At 49.2% G+C, this 26695-nt stretch overlaps 1 pseudogene across 1 annotated transcript in view; it reads right to left on the bottom strand.

The window, feature by feature from the left end:
* LOC147119396 (uncharacterized) overlaps positions 1-26695 on the bottom strand; it is a 97816-nt pseudogene that overhangs the window by 43253 nt on the left and 27868 nt on the right. The window contains exon 3 of the transcript XR_015078018.1: positions 6434-6851. The product of XR_015078018.1 is annotated as an uncharacterized LOC147119396 (transcript). The remainder of the gene's footprint in view (positions 1-6433; positions 6852-26695) is intronic.

A 26695-nucleotide genomic window follows, 5' to 3' on the forward strand; every position in this document is an offset into this window, starting at 1 on the left:
AAGTTACTCTTGTAGTCTGTGTATTAATTCACCATATAACCCACAGACTTTACAGTGGCGACGAGTTCGATCTTACCCTGCGGCAGCGATACATCCGAAGCAGTAACGAGCGTCGAGAGGAGGCACCCGCCCTCGCCATTCTGCTGAGAGAAGACTCGAGTCTGCAGAGCAAGGAAGAAGGAAGAATTCAGACACGACGCCTTCCATCAGCAACAGGCAGTGATCGTCCCTTCTGCCACGGTGGTGAGTGAGCCGATCAGCCACGAGAAGCAAGTCGGCCACGTTGACTGTGAGTAGGGGGAAAATTTAAAAAAAAGGAACGGAGGAAGGGCGGTGAACTCGACCACGGTCGGGGGGGAAAGGAGCCGGACAAAAGTCGGGCCCAGAGGCGCCGAGACTGGGGCAGCGTGGGGCACGGAAGCCGCGGTGCAAGCGGGAACGCAGCCGGTGTGAGAGACCGGGCTACCAGCGGGAACGCAGCCGGTGTGAGAGACCGGGCTACAAGCGGGCTGGGAGACGCAACAGCGTCGTGAGACAGCTCGACCGCGACCGGCGAAAGGCCGGGCAGCTACCGAGGCCGCGAGGCGCTGCGACCGGGATCGTAAGGCGCGGGAAGAAATAAAAATAAGAAACCGCGGAGAACTCAGCCGCAGCCGGGGGAGGAAAGGACCGGACTGCGAGAGGGCTGGGAGGCGCGATTGGAAGCCGCTGAGGGAGAGACAGAGCCCGAGCGAGCGGGAGAGACAGAGCCAAGCGAGGGAGACCGAGGAGATTCAGCCAGCGGCTGGAACTGTTCGCCGTCAACGGGTTGTCCCCAGCGCCGGTTGCCCTGCCGAGAAAAGGGAACAAAGAACGCACTGAAGCCGGCGCGCAGGCTGCGAACCCCGAAAGCCAGCGGTCATCGCCTGAGGGAAAAGCTTACCCCTCCCGCCAGTAGGCGGAGAAGAAGGCAGGAGCGGGAAACCGCCATTTTGAAAGTGGGCGGGGAAGAAGACAAGCACGGGAAACCGCCATTTTTTGAAAAAAAAAGTTAAAGAAAAATTTCGTTGTTGTTTCTCAGGAAGATTGTGAAGATGCCTAAGCGTGGCAACATCAACGAATTCGATTCTGATGTGGAAGATTGGACCACGTATGTAGAACGCAGCAAGATATATTGTAAGGTCAATAAGATAGCAAATTATGATAAAGCTCTAACCTTACTAAACTCAATGGGTGCGAAGACATACGGGTTATTGAAGCATCTTCTATCACCAGCTAAACCGGCGGATCAGTCTTTCGCTAATATTGTTGCTGTCCTGAAGGATCATGTGAACCCCACACCGCTGATGTTAGCGGAACGAGCTAAATTTTACAGGAGAACGCAACTAAAGGAGGAAAGCAACGCGGAGTACCTGGTTGAACTGCGTAGGCTAGCAAAATACTGTCAGTTTGGGGTAAATCTGACAGAGGCACTGAGAGACAAGTTCGTGTGCGGGATGTCGAAGGAAGGAACACAAAAGCGACTGCTCGAAGAGAACGATCTTACACTTGATAAGGCTGTCCTTATTGCAGCATCGCACGAAGCCGCAGTGAGAGGCACGGCGGAAATGCAGCTGAAGACAGCGGTACTCAGTGTGGATCAAATGACTTCGGGTACAACGAAATGTTACCGTTGTGGGAAGACAACACACGACCAGAACCAATGCTGGTTTAAAAACCAGGAATGTAGAAAATGTGGCAAACTTGGTCACATAGCTAAAGTATGCCGGTCAGGAAAGAAGACCAGCAACAATAAGTCACCGCAGAAGAAGTACAGAAAGGTACATAAGGTGACTGTGAAGAGTCCAGATGAACTGAATTCGGATTCAGACCCCAACAGCAAGGAACTGGGTAGTCTGAGGATTCACAATGTGAGTAAAGAAGCTGACCGACAAACTATCTGGGTCACACTGCAGATTGCAAAAGTCCAAGTGAAGATGGAAGTGGACACCGGATCGGTGTTGACGGTCATGAATAAACAAGATTACAAAAAGTTATTCAAACATATTCCCCTACGGGATACGGAGATAGTATTGCAGACATACACGGGGCATAAAGTATACCCCATCGGAAAGATAAAAGTCAAGGTGAGACACAAGGGCAAAGATCACCAAGGAATGGACTTATATGTACTACCCGAGGGAGGTCCACCACTTCTGGGACGGGAGTGGATCAGGAAAATAAAGACAGACTGGCACTCACTAAACACAATGACGGTAGATTTCGGAAAGAAAGATGTCAAACCTGAACGGTTGTCCAGAATATTGGACGAGGCTAAAGAGGTATTCCAGCAGGGACTGGGAACACAGAGGAATTAAGGCAAAAATCAAGATTGCAGAACATGCAAGCCCAAAATTTTTCAAAGCCAGATCGGTACCTTACGCGATACGACCTGCTGTGGAGGCAGAACTGGAAGAGCTTGAACGTTCAGGGGTACTGTCGAAGGTGGACTGGAGTGAGTGGGCCACGCCCATTGTTCCCGTCATGAAGTCTTCATCAAGTAACAAGCCAGGGGGACCGGGGAAGGTCCGCATCTGCGGAGACTTCAAGATCACAGTTAATCCGGTGCTTCACACGGTACAATACCCGCTTCCGCGGATTGAGGATATCTTTGCTTCATTGTCTGGCGGGAAACACTTCACCAAGAAATACCTGGCACAAGCATATTTACAGATGGAGGTCGAGGAAGAATCACGCCAGTATCTCACAATCAACACGCACAGAGGCTTGTGTCGATATAATAGACTGGTTTTTGGAGTAGCTTCGGCTCCAGCAATTTGGCAGAGGGCCATGGAGCAGGTCTTACAGGGTATTCCAAGCACTCAGTGTTACTTGGACGATATCCTGATTACGGGAGAAGACGAGGAGGAACACCTCACAAATTTGAAACTGGTGCTCACCAGGTTGAAGGAATATGGCCTTCGAGTTAATCGCCAGAAGTGTGAGTTCTTCCAGAAATGGATCTCGTACTGCGGTCATGTCATTGACCAAGAGGGGCTGCACAAGTCACCTGACAAGATCGAAGCAGTCGTGAAGGCCCCCGCTCCGGAAAATGTATCACAGTTGAGGTCGTTCCTGGGGTTGATTCATTATTACCATAAGTTTCTGCCAAATCTATCCACGGTGCTGCATCCGCTGAATGCTCTGTTGCGGAAAGAAGTACCATGGAAGTGGAGCGAGGACTGTAAGGCCTTTCGCAGAAGCAAGGCGTTGATTACCTCTGAGGAAGTGTTGGCTCACTTCAACCCAACGCTACCTCTTCGTCTAGCTTGTGATGCTTCCCCTTATGGTATTGGAGCTGTACTCTCACACAAGTTACCAAATGGCTCGGAAAGGCCAGTCGCATTTGCGTCCCGATCATTGACCTCCGCTGAGCGAAATTATGCTCAGATAGATAGGGAGGCTCTCAGCCTTGTGTGGGGAGTAAAGAAATTCAATCATTACCTGCAGGGCAAGAAGTTTACATTGCTGACAGACCACCAGCCGTTGGTGTCCATATTCAACCCTAACAAGGCCGTTTCCACTATGACAGCACAAAGGCTACAGAGGTGGTCCATTCTACTAGGGGCACACCAATATGACATCGAATACAAAAGGTCCAAACAGCATGGAAATGCTGATGGGTTATCGCGCCTACCGTTGCCAGTGGAAGAAGAGGCGACTACAGTGGACCCAGTGGAGATGTTCCACTCAACCATAATGGAATGTCTACCAGTAACAAATTCCATGATCGAAAAGGAAACAAGAAATGACCCGACTCTCTCACGAGTCTACGATTTAATGGTGGAGGGATGGCCAGTACATGGCGAACCAATGCTGCCAGCATTTTCGCACAGAAGAGAACAGCTGTCAGTGTGCCGAGGAACCTTGATGTGTGGATCTAGAGTGGTGATTCCACCCAAACTCCAGCAGAAAGTACTAAAGGAGCTTCACGAGGGGCATCTGGGTGGAGTGAAAATGAAGAACCTAGCCAGAGCGTTTGTGTGGTGGCCAGGTATTGATGGAGACATCGAAGAAATAACCAAGAGCTGTCTAGGATGCCAGAAGGTCCAAAACGCGCCACCACAAGCTCCTCTGCATCCATGGGAGTGGCCCTCATCTCCATGGCAAAGGGTACATATCGACTTTGCTGGTCCATTTATGGACTCAATGTTCTTAATCGCGGTGGATGCACACTCCAAGTGGCCGGAGGTAATAAAAATGTCCTCCACCACCACGGAAAAAACCATCACAGTATTAAGGACCATATTTGCCAGGAATGGGCTGCCGAAACAGATCTGTTCTGATAATGGACCGCAATTTGTGTCCGAAGAATTCAGGAAGTTCTTAAAAAGCAATGGAGTCAAGCACTATACGTCCGCCCCATACCATCCCGCCACCAATGGATTAGCTGAAAGGTTTGTCCAGACCTTCAAGAAGGCCATAAAGGCCATGGGTAATGAAGACATAAATCTACAACATAAGGTAGATAACTTCTTGTTGGCGTACAGGAATGCGACACATGCGGTCACAAACCAAACTCCCGCCATGATGTTTTTCAATAGAAGAACAAGATGCCGGCTGGATTTGATTAAGCCAAACGTCAGACGGGACGTAGAGAACCGGCAATTTCAAGGCATGAATGAAAGGCCAACTAGATCCTTTCAGATAGGTCAACAAGTTTTGGCCCGGGACTACCGTACCGAGAAATGGCAGCCGGGAACTATTGGAAAAAGGCTAGGACCGTTGATGTATACCGTGGACATTGGTGAAAGCATAATAAGGCGCCATGTTGACCAGATCATAGAATCATCCACAAAGGCCCAACCTACTCCACAACTCTATACGTCTAATGTTGAAGCAGAGATACCCAGAGCATCTACCTCCGATCCGGTAATACTGGAATCCGATGAACCTGAAACGGTCCTTCAAGCCGAATCGACCTTGCCAGAAGAACCTACTACACCACCGAAAACGACTACACCACCGAGGCGTTATCCGGACAGAGTCCGGAAGCCTCCAGAGAGACTGAATCTGTGAACTGTTTCACATAAAGTTGTATATATGTTAAGATGTTATATTAATGGGAATATGTATATATTGTTAACCTAAAAAGGGAGGATTGTAGTGTATGTAACGTTCCACCTTTAAGAGAACTATTTTAAGGGTTGCACTACTTTATCTTGGCTACTGTATACTGTAATACCGGTGGTGACCACGCCGGTATATAAGTGCTGTGTAAGGATTCATTGGGCAGATTCGCCCTGACCTTCGAATAGTAAAGTCCTGTTAAAGTTACTCTTGTAGTCTGTGTATTAATTCACCATATAACCGACAGACTTTACAGATCTCATTCAAACTTATAAAATTCTAACAGGACTAGACAGACTTGATGCAGGAAGGATGTTCCCGATGGCCGGGAAGTCTAGAACCAGGGGGTCACAGTCTAAGGATAAGGGGTAAGCCATTTAGGACAGAGATGAGGAGGAATTTCTTCACCCAGAGAGTGGTGAACCTGTGGAATTCTCTACCACAGAAGGCAGTTGAGGCCAATTCATTAAATATATTCAAGAAGGAGTTAGATATATTTCTTGAGACTAAAGGGATCAAGAGATATGGGAAGAAAGCAGGGACAGTGTACTGAATTTGGAAGATCAGCCATGATCTCATTAAATGGCGGAACAGGCTGGAGGGGCCAAATGGCCTACTCCTGCTCCGATCTTCTATGTCTGATATAAACCAACCCCAGTCACTGACACCAATCTCCTCCAGTCTGATATAAACCAACCCCACAGTCACTGACACCAACTGCCTCCTGTCTGATATAAACCAGCCCCACAGTCACTGACACCAATCTCCTCCTGTCTGATATAAATCAACCCCACAGGCCCAGAAAGATTAAACTCAGCCCGTTACTTGGATTGGACTTGTCTCCATTCCCGTGCCGAGGGGATTGCTGTACCAGACGGGAGGGGCAACATTTGGGAACTCTCGATTCTCCACCAATTCCCATTCCCCTTCTTTCTGGTGGATAATGGAGGTGCCACTGTGTGTAATGTGCAAGTCAGTAAGAATTGTCCGAAAGGATTAATCAGCACTTTCTAGTTGGAGATGTTAATCAGTGGAACCTTTCAGAAACTGATTTGTACCAAAGATTAATATAGGATTGAAGTAAAATTAATGATTTTATTGAAAACTAAATTCTGATGAGAGTCCCTGAATTAAGGGGAAAGATCAGAGACAGCAGTTCTTAAAGGGACACTGCAGCCCCAAGATCACAATCTGTATATATCCAGAATATTAAACTCCAGCCCAGTTATAGGGTTATTAACATCAGCAGAAACAAACCCAACTGTCAGAATGAACATGGTTCAGTCCTGGTTGTGATTAAAGCAGCAATAACAGCAGAATCCAACTCCTTCAGTCACGTTTGAACTTGCTGGTGTCTCAGCAGGTTGGATGACTGAGTGAATCCCTTCCCACACATGGAGCAGGTGAACGGCCTCGCCCCAGTGTGAACTCGCTGGTGTCTCAGCTAGTGGGAGGAATGAGTGAATCCCTCCCCACACACTAAGCAAGTGAACGGCTTCTCCCCAGTGTGAACTCGCTGGTGTGTCTGCAGGTGAGATGACACAGTGAATCCCTTCCAACACAGGGAGCAGGCGAACGGCCTCTCCCCAGTGTGAACTCGCTGGTGTCTCAGCTGGTGGGAAGAATTAGTGAATCCCTCCCCACACACGTAGCAGGTGAACGGCCTCTCCACAGTGTAAACTCGCTGGTGTGTCAGAAGGTCGGATGACTGAGTGAATCCTTTCCCACACACTGAGCAGGTGAACGGTCGCTCCCCGGTGTGACTGTGTCGATGAGTTTCCAGCTGGGATGGCTAATTAAGCCCCTTCCCTCAGTCCCCACATTTCCACGGTTTCTCCACGGTGCAGGTGTTCTTGTCTCTCTCCAGATTGGATATTCAGTTGAAGCTTCATCCACACACAGAACACATGTACAGTTTCTCCCCGCTGTGAATGGTGCAATGTTTTTTCAGGCTGTGTAACTGGTTAAAACATTTCTCCGTCTACATTCAAAGGTTGATGATTTTCAGTTCCTGATGAATCGAGTGACTCTGTCAGATTATGATGTGATGTTTGGTTTGAGTTTTGTGGTGTATGTAACCTGTTCCACCTTAAGAGAACTTAAGCCTGTTCCACCTTAAGAGATGTACTACTTTCTCTGGCTGCTGTATACGTAATACCGGTGGTGACCACCGGTATATAAGTACCGTGTAGTGATATTGCTGTTAGTATAGCCCTGACCTCCAACTAGTAAAGACCTGTTGAAATGTTATTCTTGTAGTCTGTGTCAGTAATTAATCTTAAATACAACTAGAACACACAGACTTAACAGTGGCGACAAGTCCGATTCTTACCCTGCGGCAGTTTATATCCACGGCGGCTTCGTCCACAGAACGGGCGTCAAAGAGAGGCATCCACCCTCACCACCCTGCTGGAAGACATGTCGCGCGGCAGGCATCGAGGACCCGGAGTGCAGAAGATATCCTGAACTCGAAGCCTCCATCAACGGCAGTCAGCTATCTTCCTTCTACCTCGGTGGTGGGTAAGCCGGTCAGCGATGCGAGCAGAAAGTCAGCCGTTTTGGCTGTACAGACGGGGAGGGAAGACGGAGGAATAAGGGCGGTGAGATCGATCGCGACCGGAGATAAGGGCCAGGCCGCATTCGGGCCAAAAGGCGCAGCGCGGGGACATCGATCGCGGCTGGTGATAAGGGCCGGGCCGCATTCGGGCCAAAAAGGTGCAGCGTCTGGGGCGACTGAAGGCGCGAGAGCCGCGGTGAAGGCGAACGCAGCCGGTGCTAATAACCGGGCTGCAAGAAGGGCTGCGAGGCGCGACATCGGGGAAGCGCGAATGCCCGAGGGAGCCGCGGTGAAGCGGAGACAGCGTCGGGGGAGTTACTAACCGCTGGGAAAGGGGAGCAGCAGCGGCACACCAAACGCCATTGCAGCCAGCAGGTGAAGAAGGCGAGCGCGGGAAAGACCGCAAAGCACGGGAAACCGCCATTTTGTAGGCGGAGGACGAAGACAAGAGCGGGAAGCCGCCATCTTGGAAAAAGGGAAATCACTAAAAAAAAAATTGCAACGATGCCTAAACATGGGAACATTAATACCTTTGATAGCGACATCGAAGATTGGGCCACGTATGTAGAACGCATACAAAATTATTGTAAAGCAAATAAAATCCCAGATGATGAGAAAGCACTAACTTTATTAAACTTAATGGGTGCGAAGACATACGGGCAATTGAAACACCTTTTATCACCAGATGAACCGGCGGAGAAGACGTTCGAGGAGATTGTTACTGTCCTGAGAAATCATCTAAACCCCACGCCGCTGATGCTAGCGGAACGATTTAAATTTTACAGCAGAAAGCAGCTGAAAGATGAAAGCAATGCTGAATATTTAATGGAATTGCGTAAGCTAGCAAAGTACTGTCAGTTTGGAACGGGACTAACAGATGCGCTAAGAGATAAATTTGTGTGTGGATTATTAAAAGAAGATACACAAAAGCGACTGCTCGAGGAGAATGAGCTGACGCTTGAGAAACCGGTCACTATGGCAGCATCACACGAAGCCGCAGCGAGAGGCACGGCAGTAATGCAGCTACGGTCACCGGAACTCAGTACAAATCAATTGGTTTTGAGTACTGTAAAATGTTATCGTTGTGGAAAGACAACGCACAATCAGAACCAGTGTTGGTTTAAAAACCAAGAATGCAGAACGTGTGGCAGGCTTGGCCACATAGCTAAAGTATGCCGGTCAGGAAAGAAGACCAGCAACAAAAAGTCACCGCAAGGAAAATACATAAAGGTACACAAGGTGACAAAGAACAGTTCGAACGAACAGAAGTCAGATTCAGACGCCAGCAGTAATGAACTGGGTAGCTTAAGAGTACACAACGTTGGTAAGGATGCAGATCTCCAGACAATTTGGGTCACTCTTCAGATAGCAGGAGTCCAAGTAAAGATGCAATTGGACACTGGATCGGCATTGACGGTCATGAATAAGAAAGATTACGAAAGGTTATTCCAACATATTCCCCTACGGGATACGGAGATTATATTGAAAACATACACGGGGCAAAGAGTGTACCCCATCGGAAGGATAGAGGTAAAAGTGGTCCACAAGGGCAAAAAAAGCCAAGTAATGGACTTATATGTGCTACCCGAAGGAGGTCCACCACTACTGGGACGGGAGTGGATTAGGAAAATGAATATGGACTGGCACTCCTTAAAGGCACTAACGGTAGATTCCGGGGAAACAGATGTCAAACCTAAACAATTGTCCAGAATATTGGATGATGCTAAAGAGGTGTTCCAGCAGGGACTGGGAACACTGAGAGGAATTACGGCAAACATCAAGATTGATGAACATGCACACCCAAAATTTTTCAAAGCCAGACTGGTACCCTATGCAATACGACCTGCTGTAGAAGCGGAACTGGAAGCGCTAGAACGTTCAGGTGTACTGTCTAAGGTAGATTGGAGTGAGTGGGCTACGCCCATTGTTCCCGTTATGAAACGTCCTTCGAGCAACAAGCCAGGAGAACCAGGGAAGGTTCGCATCTGTGGAGACTTCAAGATCACCGTTAATCCGGTGCTTCACACGGTGCAGTATCCGCTTCCGCGGATTGAGGATATTTTTGCTTCGTTGTCTGGCGGGAAACACTTCACCAAGATAGACCTGGCGCAGGCGTACTTGCAGATGGAGGTTGAAGAAGAGTCACGCCAGTACCTCACGATCAACACGCATAGGGGTTTGTACCGGTATAATAGGCTGGTTTTTGGAGTGGCATCGGCTCCAGCAATTTGGCAGAGGGCCATGGAGCAGGTATTACAGGGAATTCCAGGCACACAATGTTACCTGGACGATATTCTGATTACAGGAGATGGTGATGAAGAACACCTCGCAAACTTGGAACTGGTGCTCAACAGACTGAAAGAGTATGGACTTCGAGTTAATCGGCAGAAATGTGAGTTCTTTCAGAAGCGGATCTCGTACTGTGGTCATGTCATTGACTGGGAGGGGCTTCATAAGTCTCCTGACAAGATAGAGGCAGTTGTAAAGGCTCCCGCTCCGGATAATGTCTCTCAGTTGAGGTCGTTTCTAGGATTGATTAACTATTACCATAAGTTTCCACCGAATCTATCCACGGTACTGCACCCGCTGAACGCTCTTTTACAGAAGGGGGTACCATGGGAATGGAGCGAAAACTGTAAGAAGGCATTTCGCAAAAGCAAAGAATTGATCACCTCAGAGGAAGTGTTGGCTCACTTCAACCCGACACTGCCTATTCGGTTGGCTTGTGATGCTTCTCCATATGGTATTGGGGCAGTACTCTCACACAAGTTGCCAAATGGCACGGAAAGGCCAGTCGCGTTTGCATCCAGATCATTGACCTCCGCTGAGCGCAACTATGCGCAGATCGATCGGGAGGCTCTCAGCCTTGTATGGGGAGTGAAGAAGTTTAATCATTAACTGCAGGGCCAAAAATTCACACTTCTGACAGACCATCAGCCGTTGGTATCCATTTTTAACCCTAAGAAGGGTGTTTCGGTGATGACAGCACAGAGACTCCAGAGATGGTCCCTTTTCCTAGGGGCACATCAATATCAAATAGAATTCAAAGGTACAAAGCAGCATGGTAATGCTGATGGGCTGTCGCACCTGCCACTACCTGAAGCAGAAGAGACGACGAAAGTTGACCCTGTTGAGTTATTTCATTCGACCATCATCGAGTGTTTACCAGTCACCAATGCAAGTATTGAAAGAGAAACCAGGAACGACCCGACACTGTCCCGAGTCTACGAGGTGACAGTGAAGGGATGGCCAACACATGGTGATCCTCTGTTACCGGCATTCTCGGCAAGGCGAGACCAGCTGTTCGTCTGCCATGGTACTTTGATGTACGGGACAAGAGTGATTATTCCTCCCAAGTTAAGGGAAAGAGTTCTAAAGGAACTGCATGAAGGTCATCTGGGGGGAGTTAAGATGAAAAGTCTTGCTAGGGCTTATGTATGGTGGCCGGGTATTGACCAACAGATAGAGGAGTTGACGAAAAGCTGCGCTGGGTGCCAAAAAGTGCAAAATGCACCTCCGATCGCACCGCTACACCCATGGGAATGGCCTTCAGCCCCATGGCAATGCGTACATATTGAATTTGCTGGTCCATTCATGGACTCCATGTTCCTAATTGCGGTGGACGCACTTTCCAAATGGCCAGAAGTGATCAAGATGGATACCACTACTTCAGAAAAGACAATTGCGGTGTTAAGAACAATATTCGCAAGGAACGGATTGCCAGAACAGATATGTTCGGACAACGGACCACAGTTCGTGTCGGAAGAATTCCAAAAATTCTTAAAGAAGAATGGGGTGAAACATTATACCTCTGCCCCATATCATCCGGCGACAAACGGGTTGGCCGAGAGATTTGTCCAAACATTCAAAAAGGCAATAAAGGCCATGAACGATGATCAGATTCCGCTACAACACAAGGTGGACAATTTCCTAATGGCATATCGAAACGCCGCTCATGCAGTGACTAACCAAAGTCCTGCCATGATGTTTTATAACAGGAGGTTGCGGTCCAGGTTGGACTTGTTAAAACCAAATGTGCGGAGGGAAGTGGAAAACAAACAGTTCCGGCATATTAATAACAAGACCACTCGAAGTTTCGACGTAGGACAACCAGTGTTGGCAAGGGACTATGGAAACGAAAAATGGCAGTCCGGAACAATTCGGGCCAGACAAGGACCTCTGATGTACACAGTAGATATTGGTAACAATGTGATAAGGCGTCATGCGGATCAACTGGTAGAATCGAGAGCAAGGGTCGAACCCATGGTTGCGACAGAGACAACTGTGGAAGACGTTAATGAACCTGAAGCATCTACCTCGGCAGGGAATGTACCTGATGATGACGTCCAATACATAGGAAACCAACTAGAGGAGTCACCTCAGCAGCAAGAATCAGAGACCACTGAAAGGCATTATCCAAACCGAATCAGAAGGCCTCCTGAGAGACTGAACCTTTGAACTGTTTATACCTGAAATTATATATGTATATATGTTATTATGTTATGTTAAATGGGGATATGACTGTTAAGCCAAAAAGGGAGGATTGTGGTGTATGTAACCTGTTCCACCTTAAGAGAACTTAAGCCTGTTCCACCTTAAGAGATGTACTACTTTCTCTGGCTGCTGTATACGTAATACCGGTGGTGACCACCGGTATATAAGTACCATGTAGTGATATTGCTGTTAGTATAGCCCTGACCTCCAACTAGTAAAGACCTGTTGAAACGTTATTCTTGTAGTCTGTGTCAGTAATTAATCTTAAATACAACTAGAACACACAGACTTAACAAGTTTCCTGTCTGCAAATCCTCCCCTTCTAATACCCTGTAAAAGCAGTTTTCAAAAGTCATCATTGTAAGTACAGGATAGAAATTCAGAACAGGCAATTCAATGTGCTGACTCTGGCTGGGTTCAGTTCTACACTCACTGGTTCCCCTTTCTCTCCTCCCCTGAAGGTGCTGACTCTAGCTGGGTTCAGTTCTACACTCACTGGTTCCCCTCTCTCTCCTCCCCTGAAGGTGCTGACTCTGGCTGGGTTCAGTTCTACACTCATTGGTTCCCCTCCCTCTCTTCCCCTGACGGTGCTGACTCTGGCTGGGTTCAGTTCTACACTCACTGGTTCCCCTCTCTCTCCCTTCCCTGAATGTGCTGACTCTGGCTGGGTTCAGTTTTACACTCACTGGTTCCCCTCTCTCTCCTCCCCTGAAGGTGCTGACTTTGGCTGGGTTCAGTTCTACACTCACTGGTTCCCCTCCCTCTCCTTCCCTGAAGGTGCTGACTCTGGCTGGGTTCAGTTCTACACTCACTGGTTCCTCTCCCTCTCCTCCCCTGAAGGTGCTGACTCTGGCTGAGTTCAGTTCTAGACTCACTGGCTCCCCTCGCTCTCCTCCCCTGAAGGTGCTGCCTCTGGCTGGGTTCAGTTCTACACTCACTGGTTCTCCTCTCTCTCCTCCCCTGAAGGTGCTGACTTTGGCTGGGTTCAGTTCTACACTCACTGGTTCCCCTCCCTCTCCTTCCCTGAAGGTGCTGACTCTGGCTGGGTTCAGTTCTACACTCACTGGTTCCTCTCCCTCTCCTCCCCTGAAGGTGCTGACTCTGGCTGAGTTCAGTTCTAGACTCAATTGTTCCCCTCGCTCTCCTCCCCTGAAGGTGCTGCCTCTGGCTGGGTTCAGTTCTACACTCACTGGTTCTCCTCTCTCTCCTCCCCTGAAGGTGCTGACTCTGGCTGGGTTCAGTTCTACACTCACTGGTTCCCCTCCCTCTCCTCCCCTGAAGGTGCTGACTCTGGCTGGGTTCAGTTCTGCACTCACTGGTTCCCCTCCCTCTCCACCCCTGAAGGTGCTGACTCTGGCTGGGTTCAGTTCTACACTCACTGGTTCCCCTCCCTCTCCTCCCCTGAAGGTGCTGACTCTGGCTGGGTTCAGTTCTACATTCACTGGTTCCCCTCCCTCTCCTCCCCTGAAGGTGCTGACTCTGGCTGGGTTCAGTTCTACACTCACTGGTTCCCCTCCCTCTCCTCCCCTGAAGGTGTTGATGCTGGCCGGGTGTCTCTGCTCTCTCCCCTTGTTTCCAACACTTGGGCCCTCCCTGTCCATCTGTAATATCTCCCTGTTTTGGTGCTGGGCTCTCCCTGACCACTCTCCATTTCACCTTCTTCTACAGACACTCTCTGACCGTCACCATTTCACAGAATCATACAGCACAGAAGGAGGGCATTCGGGCCATCGTACCTGTACTGCTATCTGAAAGAGCCATTCAATTAGTCCCACTGCCCGGCTCTTTCCCCATAGACTGGAAAATATTCCTTGGGAAGTACTTATCCAATTCCCTTTAGAAAGTTACTATTGAATCTGCTTCCACCAGCCTTTCAGGCAGTGCATTCCAGATATTAACAAGCCATCTCCCCCCTGGCTTTTTGCCCAATTATTTTAATTCTGTGTCCTCTGTTTACCGACCCTCCTGCCAGTGGAAACATCTACTATTCTATCAACTCCATGAAATCCCCTCATAATTCTGAACACCACTATTAAATCTCCCCTTAACCTTCTCTGCCCAAAGGAGAACAATCGCAGCTTCTCCAGTCTCTCCAGATAACTGAACCCCCTCATCCCTGGCACCATCCAAGTAAATCTCCTCTGCACCCTCTCCAAGGCCTTGAGATCTTGTCTAAAGTGTGGTGCCCAGAATTGGACACAATACTCGAACTAGCGATTTATAAAGGTTCAGCATAACTTCCTCGCTTTGTACTCTATGCTTCTGTTAATAAAGCCAAGGATCCCGTATGCTATTTTAACAAATAACTTGTCCTGCCATCTTCAATGTTTCGTGCACATACAATCCCAGTTCTCTCTGTTCCTGCACCCGATTTAATATTGTACCTCTTACCCTCTCTAGATCTTTTCATTGCTAACTGCCGGTGACATCGGCCAACTCAATTTCTCTGCTCCCCTCTCTCACTCCAACCTAACTCCCTCTGAACTTGCAGCACTCCATTCTCTCCGATCCAACCCTAACATTATCATTAAACCTGCTGATAAGGGTGGTGCTGTTGTTGTTTGGCGAACTGACCTCTACCGTGCGGAAGCTGAACGCCAACTCTCCAACACCTCCTCCTACCTCCGCCTGGACCATGACCCCACTAGCTAACATCAAGCCATTGTTTCCAAGACTGTCACTGACCTCATCTCCTCTGGAGATCTTCCCCCCGTGGCCACCAACCTCATAGTCCCCCTGTAAAGTCTGTAGGTATTATGGCGAATTAATACACAGACTACAAGAGTAACTTTAACAGGACTTTACTATTCGAAGGTCAGGGCGAATCTGCCCAATAAATCCTGACACAGCACTTATATACCGGTGTGGTCACCGTCGGTATTACAGTATACAGCAGCCAAGATAAAGTAGTGCCACACCTAAAATAGTTCTCTTAAAGGTGGACGGTTACATACAATAGTTCTCTTAAAAATAGAACAGTTACATACACTACACCCCCAACCCCGCACAGCCCGCTTCTACCTCCTTCCCAAGATCCACAAACAGGACTGCCCTGGTAAACCCATCATTTCAGCCTGTTCTTGCCCCGCGGAACTTATCTCTTCCTATCTCGACTCTAGTTTTTTCTCCCCTTGTCCAGCCTCTTCCCACCTACATTCGCGACTCTTCCGACGCCCTTCGTCACTTTAACAGTTTCCAGATTCCTGGCCCCAACCACCTCCTTTTCACTATGGATGTCCAATCCCTCTACACCTCCATCCCCCACCAGGATGGCCTTCAGGCGCTCCGTTTCTTCCTTGAACAGAGGCCCAAACAGTCCCCATCCACCACCACCCTCCTCCGCCTGGCTGAACTTGTTCTCACATTGAACAACTTCTCCTCTGACTCCACTCACTTCCTCCAAATTAAAGGTGTTGCTATGGGAACCCGCATGGGTCCTAGCTATGCCTGCCTGTTCATGGGATATGTGGAACATTCTTTGTTCCAGTCCTACTCAGTTCCCCTCCCTCACCTCTTTTTCCAGTACATCGATGACTGTATCGGTGCCGTTTCCTGCTCTCGCCCTGAACTAGATAAGTTTATTCACTTTACTTCCAATTTCCACCCTTCCCTCACCTTCACATGGTCCATCTCCGACTCTTCCCTTCCCTTCCTTGACTTCTCCGTCTCCATTTCTGGCAATCGGCTTTTGACAAACATCCACTACAAGCCCACTGACTCCCACAGCCACCTGGACTACACTTCCTCCCACCCGCTTCCTGTAAGGACTCTATTCCATTCTCCCAGTTTCTCCGTCTCCGCTGCGTCTGTTCTGACAATGCCACCTTCCATACCAGTGCTTCCGACATGTCTTCCTTTTTCCTCAACCGAGGATTCCCCTCTACCGTGGTTGACACGGCCCTTGACCGTGTCCGTTCCATTTCCCACACTTCTGCTCTCACCCCTTCCCCTCCCTCCCAGAACCACAATAGGGTTCCCCTTGTCCTCACCTTTCACCCCACCAGCCTCCACATTCAACGGATCATCCTCTGCCATTTCCGACACCTCCAACGTGATCCCACCACCAAACGCATCTTCCCCTCACCTCCCCTTTCAGCATTCCATAGGGACCGCTCCCTCCGCGACACCCTAGTCCACTCCTCAATCACCCCTAACACCATTTCTCCTCCATTTACAGACGCTCCCTGACCAGTCACCATTTCTCCTCCATTTACAGACGCTCCCTGACCACTCACCATTTCTCCTTCATTTATAGACGCTCCCTGACGAGCCACCATTTCTCCTCCATTTACAGACGCTCCCTGACCAGTCACTATTTCTCCTTCATTTACAGACGCTCCCTGACCAGTCGCCATTTCTCCTTCATTTACAGACACTCCCTGACCAGTCTCCATTTCTCCTCCATTTACAGACGCTCCCTGACCAGTCACCATTTCTCCTACATTTACAGACGCTCCCTGACTCGCTGGGGATTTCCCAGCACTTCCTGGTTGTCCCGGAGTTTGTGTCTTAAACTGGCGGGTAGTTGTGGGGAGGCGGATAATGTTGAGTGATTTCAGTGTGAATACACAGGTTAGTAAATGGGGCAGGTAGATGTTAGATGAAATTTACCACTAACAAATGTGAGGTGATACATTTTGGGAGGAAGAAAATAGTAGGAAAAGTATACTAAATGGAAAAGCTTTAAAAACAGTAGAGGAGCAGAACAGTAAAGAGGTGTAAGATTCTAGCTAATGCCTTGTCTTATTAATTAGCAGGTTTGAGAGTCTAGTGTCAGCAACTTTAACACCTTACTAAGAAATATAAGATGAGCAGATTCTCTGTCCTCTACCGTACCTTATATTGATCCTCTATCAGAGTAAACATGCAAGTCCCGCGTGTCCACAGTAACTTACACGAGGTCAGCCCGCTGGATGGAACCTCGGGCGCCCTGAGCTTGATCTCCGGTGTCTCCAGTCCCGACTGCCCCCTTACATCAGGATCCCCTCACTTTTATACCCTGCAGTGATCCATCTCTGGCACCGGACTCTGGGTTTTGGCAGGAAGTGAGGAAAAGACAGCTGGAATTTCTCTAATCTGTGAATTACAAGGACACATTCCCTGGTTCGCAGCAGTTACTTTTCTTCAGTAATTTTCTCATTTTTCCCTAAACTACCCTGCCTGCTGTTAGTAATGTTATTTCTTATAGTTTCACAATTATAGGTATAAACATCACACATTATAATCTAGTCTATTCTATTACACACTCTAGTTTAAGCTGATATTGTGGTTAGTAACAGACACACCCTGTTCTTTCCACTGATCTGATTACAGATCGCAACCCGTCGATTCAGTGAATGGTAAGTCTTATCAGTGTTGCCATGGCGACCAGTCTGCAGTGAAACGCCTGTTTAAGTTTCTAACTTAGATGAAACTTCTCTTTCCCAAAATACACCTTATATCAGACATTTTATGCTAATGTATTTTAACCATGTTATGTTAATATCTCTAAAACCTACAGGCGGTTCAGATGCACAAATCTTTAAAAGTGGGAGGACAAGTTGATCATCCAAATTCAGTACCCTGTCCCTGCCTTCTCCCCATATCCCTTGATCCCTTTAGCCTTAAGAAATATATCCAACTCCTTCTTGAATATATTTAATGAACTGGCCTCCACCGCCCTCTGTGGCAGAGAATTCCACAGGTTCACCACTCTCTGGGTGAAGAAATTCCTCCTCATCTCTGTCCTAAATGGCTTACCCCTTATCCTTAGACTATGACCCTTGGTTCTGGATTCCCCACCATCGGGAACATCCTTCCTGCATCTAGTCTGTCCAGGCCTGACAGAGTTTTATAGGTTTCGATGAGATCCCCTCTCAATCTTCTAAACTCCAGTGAGTATAAGCCCAATTGACACAATCTCTCCTCATACGTCATTCCTGCCATCCCAGGTATCAGTCTGGTGAATCTTCGCTGCACTCCTTCCATGGCAAGAACATCCTTCCTCAGATAAGGCGACCAAAACTGCACACAATACTCAAGGTGCGGTCTCACCAAGGCGCTGTACAACTGCAGCAAGACATCCTTGTTCCTGTACTCGAACCCTCTTGCTACGAAGGCCAACATACCATTTGCCTTCTTAACCGCCTGCTGCACCTGCATGCTTACCTTCAGCGACCGGTGCACAAGAACACCCAGGTCTCTTTGCACTTCCCCTTCTCCCAATCTATTGCCATTCAAATAATAATCTGCCTTCCTGTTTTTGCCACCAAAGTGGATAACCTCACACTTATCCACATTATAGTGCATTTGCCATGTTTCTGCCCAATCACCCAACCTGTCCAAATCGTACTGGAGTTTCACGACATCCTCCTCACAGCATACCCTCCCACCCAGCTTTGTGTCATCTGCAAATTTGGAGATATTACATCCAATTCCCTCGTCCAGATCATTAATATATATTGTGAACAGCTGGGGTCCTAGGACCGACCCCGAGCCATTTTAACCCAGGCGTGTCTGATGGTCCCGAATCAGTCCCGCCTCCAACAGGCAGGACTGGTATTTAAGGCCCTTAATTAGCAATAATCGGCCTTTATAATCCCATTTCAACAGGCCCTTGCATTTTTAACCCTTTTCCCACATAAAACATGCCTGGTGGGGATCACGCCTGTGAAACCTGGCTTGAGCACTATTGGCTTGCTGACTATCAGCTGCAGGTCAACCATTAAAGAGGAGATTTGATCAGTCATCATTTGCAGGTGGCAGGACTTTGTGGTTTCAGGCCTGGGGCAACTTTTACCAGGCTTAACCACACCTGTGGAAGGTTGGAGCCTCACACACATCTCCAGTGTGACCTCCTGGGAAACCCCGCTTGCCACGTTCACTCAGCGCTTCCTCAACGGAGGCATATACCAGAAGCATGGGAGCCATTTATTTCCTTCCCTTCTGGGCATTAGATGAGCTCGAACACCAGCCGCGGCACCAGCAGAACCAGGAAGAACAGCAGCAGCAACAGGAGCGCCAGGCTGCTGCTCACCCACCTGAAGCTGCACAGGCCAGAAGGGGCCAGCACTTGGAAGTGGCTTGCGAGCACCTTGCTGCACATCAGGGGGCCATGGGGACCTGTCTCTGCACTGGCAGTCCTACTCAGAAGGACTTCCATGAAGGTCTGGTTTCTCTGTTCAATAGATGCCCATCACTCCTCAAGAGATGTCATTCTATTATGAACACTCACCATGTTTTCCATACCCTGGCGACTTATCTCCTCCATGGAGGTTGCCATCCTTTCCATGGTGATGCATTCATGCACCAATGACTCCACAAAGGCTCTGCTCATGTTCGCTATGGACTCGTCCATTCGCTCCACACTCACATCAACCCTGGAGACAAAACCTGCCAGAGACTCCTGCATCTGTTCCTGGAGTTCCAGCCCCGCTGATCTTATGGATGGACCCAGAGGCAGAGGGTCGACGTGCAGCTGAGCCGAGCTGGCAGAGTCCTGCGCCCTCCGACTAGCACTCTCCACTGCTGTCCCTGTCTCCACAATCTGCTGATGCTCACTTGTGAGCTGTGATACACCAGGTGACAACACTACTCTATGTCCCGAAGGTCCCACCGAGGTGTGAGTGTCTGCGCTGGTACTGGGTGCACTGAATTCTGCTGAGGCTGTGCCCTCAGAGGTTGCAGATTCCTCTGAGGAGTCTGGAAGCTCAGGCTGTTCCTCCTGGACAGTGGGGACGGGGGCTCTCGATGGTCCTGTGGGGGAGTAAAGGAAAGAGTTAGAGATGTGAGGTCAAGGTTACATTGATGATCATAGGTCCATCTGCTATAGCTTCAGAATCATTATCAGCGACTCATGCAATGTCAATGAGAGAGATGGAAAACTATTCTGTCACCAGCTTGCTGTGAGGCACCCGTCTGTCCATCCCCCACTTGCGCATCTTCCTCCACTCCTATGAACTCCAGGACCGCCTCCTCCCAGAGGGTGAGGTTGGCTACTGAGTGTGGCCCACCTCCTGTCCTCGCTCGTTCTCTTTTATTGTGAGCTCTCTTTTCCTGCAATGAGGGAGACAAGTGGAGTTTGAGTGAGAATGAAGGAGTGAGTGTAGAGATTCCATAGTATAGATGCTTAGAAGGAGACAAAGATGGAGTGAGGTGGCAAGACCAAGGGCCCTCCCTGTGTGTTGTCAGTTGTTTTCATAGCATCAGAGTGATAGGGAGTGTGAGGGCTGCATAGTCGAATAGTTAGGTGAATGTGAGCATAGAGAGAGAGGGAATGGGTAAGGGTGTATGGATGTCACTGTCAAGTGGGATGTGGAGGAAGAGATTGCTAAAGCTGAGTGCTGGTGAGGAGAGGCAATGGGGATCAGATTGAGAGTGATGGGAACTTCATACTCACTTTTCTAGTGTGCTGAAGGTCATGAAATCTCTTCCTGCACTGTATCCAGGTTCTGCGGGTAGCCGATAAGGAGTTGACCTCCTCTGCCACTTGCAGCCACGCAGCCTTTGTCTGCTGGGGAAGCATCTTCCTCCCTGATGAAGGGAAGAGCACCTTCTTGTGAGCTCTTGCTCCCTCCACTAAAGCCTGCAGGGCAACGTCGTCAAAACGGGGTGCAGACCTCAGTCTTTCTCTTGCCATTCTGCTTCCAGCTCAGTGTATCAGCAAATGCCAAAAGGTTGGCAGCCTGCAGAAGAAGCAAGGCTTGTTGCATACCCTAAATGCAGCAGCAATAATGACATCATATTATGTGACTTTCTGACTGGAAATACTCATTTGCTAAGGGTTCCCACACGTTGGAAATCAATTGGCCAATTGAGTTAAAATTGCATCAATCTCACACACCCATTTAGATTCGTGTGGGAAACACCAAATTTGGGGAACCCGACAATTCCCCACACCTGAGCCAAAATCGACCCCCTAGTGTCTACTTGAAACACTCTCCAGTCAGGTACAGCACGGGTTAGATACGGAGTAAAGTTCCTTCTACACTGTCCCATCAAAGACTCCCAGGGCAGGTACAGCATAGGTTAGATACAGAGTAAAGCTCCCTCTACACTGTCCCATCAAACACTCCCAGGACAGGTACAGCACAGGTTAGATACAGAGTAAAGCTCCCTCTACACTGTCCCATCAAACACTCCCAGGACAGGTACAGCACGGTTAGATACAGAGTAAAGCTCCCTCTACACTGTCCCATCAAACACTCCCAGGACAGGTACAGCATAGGTTAGATACAGAGTAAAGCTCCCTCTACACTGTCCCATCAAACACTCCCAGGACAGGTACAGCATAGGTTAGATACAGAGTAAAGCTCCCTCTACACTGTCCCACCAAACACTGCCAGGGCAGGTACAGCACGGGTTAGATACAGAGTAAAGCTCCCTCTACACTGTCCCATCAAACACTCCCAGGACAGGTACAGCATAGGTTAGATACAGAGTAAAGCTCCCTCTACACTGTCCCACCAAACACTGCCAGGGCAGGTACAGCACGGGTTAGATACAGAGTAAAGCTCCCTCTACACTGTCCCATCAATGGTGTTAGGGAAATTGACGGGATTGAAGGCCGATAAATCCCCAAGGCCTGATAATCTACATCCTAGGGTAATTAAGGAAGTGGCCCTAGAAATAGTAGATGCATTGCTGGTCATCTTCCAAAATTCTATAGATTCTGGAACAGTTCCCATAGATTGGAGGGTAGCTAATGTTACCCAACTATTCAAAAAAGGCGGTAGAGAGAAAACGGGGAATTATACACCGGTAAGTCTGACATTGGTAGTGGGGAAAATGCTAGAGTCCATTATAAAAGATGTAACAGCAGAGCACTTGGAAAACAGTAACAGGATCGGACAAAGTCAACATGGATTTACAAAAGGTAAAAGGAAAGACTCCTCTTTCACCCCTACTCTCCAACCCACCTCACCCCAACTCCTCTTTCACCCCTACTCTCCAACACCCCCTCACCCCAACTCCTCTTTCACCCCTACTCTCCAACACCCCCTCACCCCAACTCCTCTTTCACCTCTACTCTCCAACCCCCTCACCCCAACTCCTCTTTCACCCCTACTCTCCAACACCCCCTCACCCCAACTCCTCTTTCACCTCTACTCTCCAACCCCCTCACCCCAACTCCTCTTTCACCCCTACTCTCCAAACCCCCCTCACCCCAACTCCTCTTTCAACCTTACCCTCCAACCCACCTCACCCCAACTCCTCTTTCACCCCTACTCTCCAACACCCCCTCACCCCAACTCCTCTTTCACCCCTACTCTCCAACTCCCCTCACACCAACTCCTCTTTCACCCCTACTCGCCAACCCCCCTCACCCCAACTCCTCTTTTACCCCTACTCTCCAACCCCCCTCACCCCAACTCCTCGTTCACCCCTACTCTCCAATCCCCCTCACCCCAACTCCTCTTTCACCCCTACCCTCCAAACCCCCTCACCCCAACTCCTCTTTCTCCCCTACCCTCCAACCCACCTCACCCCAACTCCTCTTTCACCCCTACTCTCCAATCCCCCTCACCCCAACTCCTCTTTCACCCCTACTCTCCAACACCCCCTCACCCCAACTCCTCTTTCACCCCTACTCTCCAACTCCCCTCACACCAACTCCTCTTTCACCCCTACTCGCCAACCCCCCTCACCCCAACTCCTCTTTTACCCCTACTCTCCAACCCCCCTCACCCCAACTCCTCGTTCACCCCTACTCTCCAATCCCCCTCACCCCAACTCCTCTTTCACCCCTACCCTCCAAACCCCCTCACCCCAACTCCTCTTTCTCCCCTACCCTCCAACCCACCTCACCCCAACTCCTCTTTCACCCCTACTCTCCAATCCCCCTCACCCCAACTCCTCTTTCACCCCTACTCTCCAACCCCCCTCACCCCAACTCCTCTTTCACCCCTACTCTCCAACCCCCCTCACCCCAACTCCTCTTTCACCCCTACTCTCCAACCCCCCTCACCCTGTAAGGGGTTTTGTCCTTCCTCGAGATGTTTCCCTGAGGTTTCTCTCTCCAGAGGCCTCTCTCCCTTGCACAGTAAAACCTTGAGTGGTTCGACCCACTCGCCCCTTAGATTCTGTACTCTGGACTTAGGCGCAGGAACTACAATGTAGAGAAAACTCGTGTAGACCAAGTTTGATGAAACAAAATGAAATTTTATTGCAAATGGAAAAATATATCAAATCAAATGCAACACAGATAAGAGTAAGAAGTCACACAACACCAGGTTACAGTCCAACAGCTTTATTTGAAATCACAAGCTTTCGGAGCGCTGCTCCTTCGTCAGGTGAAGTGGAGAGATGCATAAAGACACAGCTTATATAGTCAGAGAATCATGTCAGAAGTTTACAGGTAATGTTTGCAACTGCCATTTATCACACCTCGGCAGAGAGATAATCACAGCAGTCACAGGTGTGAATGGTGTCCAAACAGGTCAGTCAGGGAAACATTACATCAAAGAACAATGAGGTGGGGTCACAAGGGGTCAAATATTGCAGATGCTGGGGTCTGTATGAAAAACAAAAAAACAGACAAAAAACATTTTTTTTGCTGGAAATCACAGCAGGTCCGGCCGCATCTGTGTAGAGAGAACAAGCCAATGTCGACTCGAGTCTGGATGACCCTGCGTCAGGTGGGGTTACATGTAGCGTGACATGAACCCAAGATCTCGGTTGAGGCCCTCCTCATGGGTGCGGAACTTGGCTATCAGTTTCTGCTCGACGATTTTGCGTTGTCGTGTGTCTCGAAGACACAACCTGGTGTTGTGTGACTTCTTACATTTGTCCACCCCAGTCCAACTCCGGCATCTCCACACCAACACAGATAAGAGTACGGTACATGGGAGGGAAAAACAAACACAAACAAATCATAATGACATTATACTAACTAAGGCAAATACAGGCATCTTATATTCTACAAAGATCATCATGAAATAAGGAAACACACGAAACATCGAGGGACAACAACCCATGTTAATTGTACCCTTAAATCCACCCCCTTATTAAACCTATCTAGATCTGATTGTGAAGGGCCAGAAACATGCTCACCAATCCCACTAGGAAGTGCAAGGTTTTGAAAACGAGTCTGTGTTTGGTCCTTTCAGGCGTCTTGTCTCCATGTGGATCATGGAGCCCCTGCGAGCTGCGCCACACCTCTCTCCTGAGGTGGGGGTTGGGGGCGGCTGGACACCGGCGGGTCTGGATGTCGGCGGGGTCGAGGATCGTCGGCTCGACCCTGGTCAGAGGAGCTTTGGGCTGGTGTGGCCCCTTCTACCTTCAGCTATGGCCCGGGGATGGTCGATGATCTCCCGATAGTTTTCCCCGGGGTGGGACGCTGGTTTCGAGCGACTTTCTTTATACACTCATAATTATCTTTCTCCTCCGACGGTGGAGAGGAGTCCGCTGATCTTTCCCCAAGTCAGCTCCTCTTCGCCCAGCTCAAAAGCTGGACCGGCTGCTGGGGCTGCAACGACTGTCCGACTGTAAACTGTCTTTTAGCTCGACTCTCCTTGTGACTCTTCAAGCTTGTTGATTCAAGCTTCCTCCAGCGTCTTCTCCCAAGCTGTGTGTCTGCCCAATCTACTGCCGTGTCGAGTCGTGTCCCACTGCCGTGTCAACTGCCGAAAAGTCTCTCCAGATAAAGCTTTCTTCCCGAGGCTTCACTTCCCGCCCAAAATCAGGTTAGTCTTTGTTTTAACTTTGGCGGGCCTTTAGCACAGTGGGGCAGTTATTATATTTTAAATCATTTGAAGCGGCTGTGATGGGCCTTCAATAACCACAAAACTAGAAGTTATAGACTTAAACAAGTTGGCTTTTAATCACTAAGATCAGACCTAACATCTCAACACGCCGACTGGTTCACAGGAATGAGTCATACAGGTCCTGGGATCTTTATGTAAGAGAAGTCAGGGGCGGAGCCAAGAGCCAAGACCTGGAACCTCCCAGGTTAGTCGGGAAAGAGGAAGTGAAACTAAAAAAAGTGGGGGAGGGTAATATACATGAGTGCAAAACGAATACAGGATCAAGACAAACAGATTTCATTACATTCACCCTTCTATAGATTTAGTCCATCAGGGTGATGTTTCTTAAAAGTTGGTATAAGTGAGTCTGTCAGGAGGTTTTGCAGTTCTCAGTGATCGGCGCAAAGCCGGTTGGGGTGCCTCTAGGGGAGTGGATTCTGGTTCCTCCGCTGTCCGGGCCTCCGCAGTGTCTTCCAGGTTATCTGCAGTGTCCTCCAGGTTAGAGTTGGGTATTGATACCTCTGGGCGTCCTGTCTCTTTGTAGTGTAGGTCTTCATTGGGTAGTCTCCCATCGTTCTCTCCGCTCCCCGAGGGAGCGAGGTCTTTGATGGAAACAGTGTCCTCTCACCCGTCAGAGTATTCGATATAGGCGTACTGAGGGTTTGCATGGAGGAGCTGTACCTTTTCCACAAGGGGGTCCATTTTATGGCCTCTCACGTGCTTCCGCAATAGTACTGTCCCCAGAGACGTCAGCCACGCGGGTAGAGATATGCCCGAGGTGGATTTCCGGGGGAAAACGAACATCTTTTCGTGAGGGGTAGCATTAGTGGCAGTACATAACAGAGACCTTATGGAGTGGAGCACGTCTGGGAGGACTTCCTGCCAGCGGGAGGTCGGGAGGCCTTTTGACTTTAAGGCTAACGTGACAGCCTTCCAAACAGTAGCTTTCTCCCTTTCCACTTGCCCATTACCCCGGGGGTTGTAGCTAGTGGTTCTGCTAGTGGCTATCCCCTTCGAGAGCAAGAACTGGCGCAGCTCGTCACTCATAAATGACGTCCCCCTATCGCTATGTATGTAGTTCGGCATGCCAAACATGCAGAATAGATTACAGAGACACTTGATGACCGTGGCACTGGTCATGCCTGGGCAGGGAATGGCAAAGGGGAAGCGGGAATATTCGTCAATGATATTGAGGAAGTGTACGTTACGGTCGGCAGAGGGAAGGGGTCCCTTGAAGTCCAGACTTAGGCGCTCGAATGGCCGTGTGGCTTTGATAAGGTGTGCACGGTCAGGCCTGTAGAAATGAGGCTTGCATTCCGCACAGATGCGGCAGGCTCTGGTCATTGCCCTGACCTCCTCGATGGAGTGGGGCAGATTGCGGGACTTTATAAAATGGTATAGTCGGGTGACCCCTGGGTGACAGAGGTCGTTGTGGAGACCCTGTAATTTGTCCGTATGAATGCTGGCACACATTCCCCGCGATAGGGCGTCTGGAGGTTCATTAAGGGCTCCCGGCCTGTACATAATATCATAGTCGAACGTGGATAGTTCGATCCTCCACCTGAGTATTTTGTCATTCTTGATTTTCCCCCTTTGTTTGTTATTAAACATGAAAGCCACCGACCGCTGGTCGGTGAGCAGGGTGAAACGTTTGCCGGCTAGGTAGTGTCTCCAGTGCCGCACTGCCTCCACTATAGCCTGTGCCTCCTTCTCGACAGAAGAGTGCCTGATTTCAGGTCCCTGAAGGGTTCGGGAGAAGATGGCCACAGGTCTCCCAGCCTGATTGAGGGTTGCAGCTAAGGCAAAGTCTGACACATCGCTTTCGACTTGAAAG

Source organism: Somniosus microcephalus, chromosome 4 (genome assembly GCF_052327205.1).
Source record: "Somniosus microcephalus isolate GS21.2 chromosome 4, FLI_Smic_1.0, whole genome shotgun sequence".
Lineage (NCBI taxonomy): Eukaryota > Metazoa > Chordata > Chondrichthyes > Squaliformes > Somniosidae > Somniosus > Somniosus microcephalus.